This window comes from Fopius arisanus, unplaced genomic scaffold (genome assembly GCF_000806365.1).
Source record: "Fopius arisanus strain USDA-PBARC FA_bdor unplaced genomic scaffold, ASM80636v1 scaffold00327, whole genome shotgun sequence".
NCBI classification, from domain to species: Eukaryota; Metazoa; Arthropoda; class Insecta; order Hymenoptera; family Braconidae; genus Fopius; species Fopius arisanus.
The window spans coordinates 1-3,867 of NW_011888066.1; positions in this window are offsets into that span (position 1 = coordinate 1).

Below are 3,867 nucleotides of genomic sequence, written 5' to 3' on the forward strand. Positions count from 1 at the left end.
TCACATGCCCGAATAGTTGAAAATTATGTTAAATAAAAGATGTGATTTGATAAATTGAGATTAATATTTGATATTTCCCGACCCACAAAATTACGACTAGAGTGACTATTAAAATCTTGGCCCGAATACAATTCCTGAAAACCGGAAAACATAACTATTTAGTTTCAAACAACACCCCCAGTGAACTTTCCGCTTTGGACGTGACTGTGGGCCACAGGACCATAGCATCGGGGGTTTTCCAGAAGGAAAATCAGTGAAAATGGATAATAAGTAGGGAACAAACTAGGTGCGACGTCATAATTGCTCGCTTTCTGCCTATTTTTATTTCGTACTGGAAGTATGGACTACTGTCAATCCATATTTTCTCATAAAGTCCTCATATAATACATCTCGAACAGGGAGTGTCCTCTTAATAACCGCTGAGTAATGGAAAAATATGGCCTTAAAGTAACCCTTATATGGAAAACCATGCATAGTTCCTATATACGTGTCCCCATAGTCGTCCGTTGGCGGATATACACAAAAGTCTTCATATTATACAAAATAGCGCTGGTCTCAAACTAAACCTTATTTCTTTTCGTACATGAAAAAAGGGTCTGTTATGCCCCAGAAATGCCATTAAATTAAGAAATAGTATTAGGTAATTTCTCATTGACCTGGATAATATGACGACACGCGAAGTGGCACATATTATCCAAATACATGTAAAATCGAATCAAAGAATGTCAATGTTGTAATATAAACTATCACGAATATTTGTGGATTAAGTCCACATATATTCGTCATAATGTGGATCACTGGGGTGCAGTGTCAGCACTTCGCCCCATCAACGGCTATGGCCTTTACGTACACCTGGGACGTCACCCGATGTCTCTCCAGGTGTAAAACAAAGATAAAACACTTGTTGCAATCGAATCCACGATGAAATATAAGCTCGTGAGTTCGTTGCCACTGGGTCAGTCAGTCAGGTTGTCTTTCTTGTAATTCATATTGCATGATATTTACGGCATTAATCAAAGACTATATTTATTGAATAAATCGTTTAATCGTTAAAAAGTTGAATCTCACTGAGAGATATTCATTTCTAATTATCTACAAGTGATCTATCCCTATCATCGAACCCAATCGCTCGGGTCTATAACAGGTCTAATTAACGAAAGGGTCGCGTATATTATTTTTATACCACATATATTGGAGTTTTGCATCCTTTAAGGTAGGTTATATTCTGAGTCCCCAAAGTATCCGTTACACAAACATATATGTATATATATATTTTTTTAAATTATTTTACTTCATTGATTTTTTTGATTTTTTTTTCTTTTTCACAGGAAAGATGATTCTTTTCAAAGTTTCGTTATTTTTAGTAATGTGGAATTGTGTGTCCGCGATTATAGGATATGATTGCGGGACTAGTTCCGTTAACGTTACAACAATTTCATTATTGGATATAGATGATTGTGACATTCCTGAGGAAGATGTCGCAACATCCGAAACTCATATTTTTTTTGTTGCAGACTAATAAATTTAGTCATACAGAGATTATCCAATGTAAAATTGAAATAAGTCGTTCAGTTCACCATTGCGGTATGCACTCCCATGTCTCAGTGGTTGACAATTCGTATATGGAATACATTCATTCTGTTTCAAAAGAAACGTGCCAGATTGCCCATGATCATGGTACGATTCGTATTGCTAATACAATAATTGATGGCCTTTTTCCCAATACAACAACCACACGAAGCATTACTCTTGCCGGCAGAGCAACCAATGATGGCACTTGCTATGGAGCTCAATATTCGGATCCTTACGGCTCGTGGGACTCAGTAGTTGTAATGGGTATTGCTCGCATTTCTTTAAAAGCAATAACTGCGAGAGTTAAAGTCGATAAAAGTAGAATCTATTTACCATCAGGACATTCGTATGACGTATCTAGCGGTCATTGTGTCGATCCTGAAGGAGGATATACCTTTTGGCAACCCTTGCCGTCATCCCCGTGGTGTAATAACGATTTCTTTTCATTACTTTTCAAAGGAACCGCTATAAAAATGGTTTCAAAAATGGAAACTCTTTATACGATTCAATATAAGGACAATAGTTTCACGCTATCAAAACGCGGTGAGCATAATGCTTGCGGTATGAATATAATCATAACTGAACACCCAAAATTGTTCATTTATGATTCAAAAGATAGATATACGTTAGTAAAAAGTAATGTTGTAGATTTATCTGTAGATAATATGGATATTTTCATGTATATGAATACTAAATTTGTTTACGTAGAGAGATTTATTCGAACCCAACTTAAAGGGTTATACAAAGACATATTATACCACCAATGTAATTTAGAACGCGAAATTCTTAGAAATAGCTTATCGATAGCCACCATAATGCCAGATGAATTTGCATATCGATTTATGAAAGGTCCAGGTTAAATGGCGGTATTAGCCGGAGAGGTAATACATATTGTACAATGTATTCCGCAGAATTAAAAATCAAACAAATAGACGAATGTTACAATAGGGTGCCTGTAATGCGAGGTAATGAAACTGCATTTTTAACGCCGCGTACACATATAGTTGTAACACAAGCGACACAAATTCCTTGCAATTCACCATTACTACAATATTACCGTCTCGGCAATATGTGGTATAAACTGATGCCACGTCCAGTTGAAGCATTACCACCAATGCAGATCAAACCCAACACAAAGGCTACATGGAACTACCAGAGCCCTGAACAATTGGCAACCAGTGGAATCTATACTGAAAATGATCTAGAGAAAATGCGTGATCGTATAATGTTTCCACTGGAAAATATGGCAGTCCTGAACAGAATTGCTCAAAAAGTCTCAGGAAATGGGACTCAATATGCCTCACCATCGATGTTCAACTTCTTCGATGAAAGTGCTTTGGAAAAGTTAGCAGAAAATGCCTGGGATAAAACTTGGGGACATTTTATCAAATTTGGCACAATTAGTGCAGGATTCATTGGAGTTTTCATGATGGCTAGATTCGTGAAGTTATTAGTGGACACTGTCATTCATGGATATACCTTGCATCTAGTCTATGGGTGGTCCATCCATCTGGTCGGAGCTATTTGGGACTCCGTGACAAATTTGTTACTGCACCTGGCGAGAACGCGTGGAGACAATAAGAAGGATGTCAACAACGATATCGAAATTGTAGATATACCGTCTGCACCAGGGGATGTAACAACTGTACTTTATCCACATCTCAATGAAGTCAAGGAACAATCCGAAAATCTCATTCAAAAGAATTTTGTCTAAACTACTGCTATTTTCCACTCGAAACCGATCTGCATAAAATCTCTGTGTCATATTTGAAGGAGGAAGCAGAGAAATCATCCTGTTGAGGTCAACAATAATGCTTCATAGACTGCGGCGAGGGAATTTAGACTGTAGTTGATATATATGTTTTGAGAAACAAATTAAGTTTTGTAACTATTTACTTTTTTTTTTAATTTTATTTGTTTTCTTTAAGAATAATAATCGAAATGTTTAATTTTTTGGGTGCGTCGTTCTCGTTCGTTCAAAAACGTCACTCGTACTTCCGTCTAACGAGGGGGGTGTGACGTCCGTCGAATGTTTAATTATATTTTTTTTTATTCACGGAATAATAATTCGAGTACTACACACTAGTGTTTTCAAAATGATATTCTTTCTCACGGTGACTGAGAAAACATCTGGAGGAAATGAATTATCATTTGGAAAAACAACGTAACGAGTTTTCCCGGAAAGCAAAGTAATAAAAGTGTAGACATGAGTAGGGCCATGCATTGGAAATTTTTCTTTCAATGTTCAACGAAGTTATCTATCTTATTTTTACGACTTACACGTGGGCCTAACCT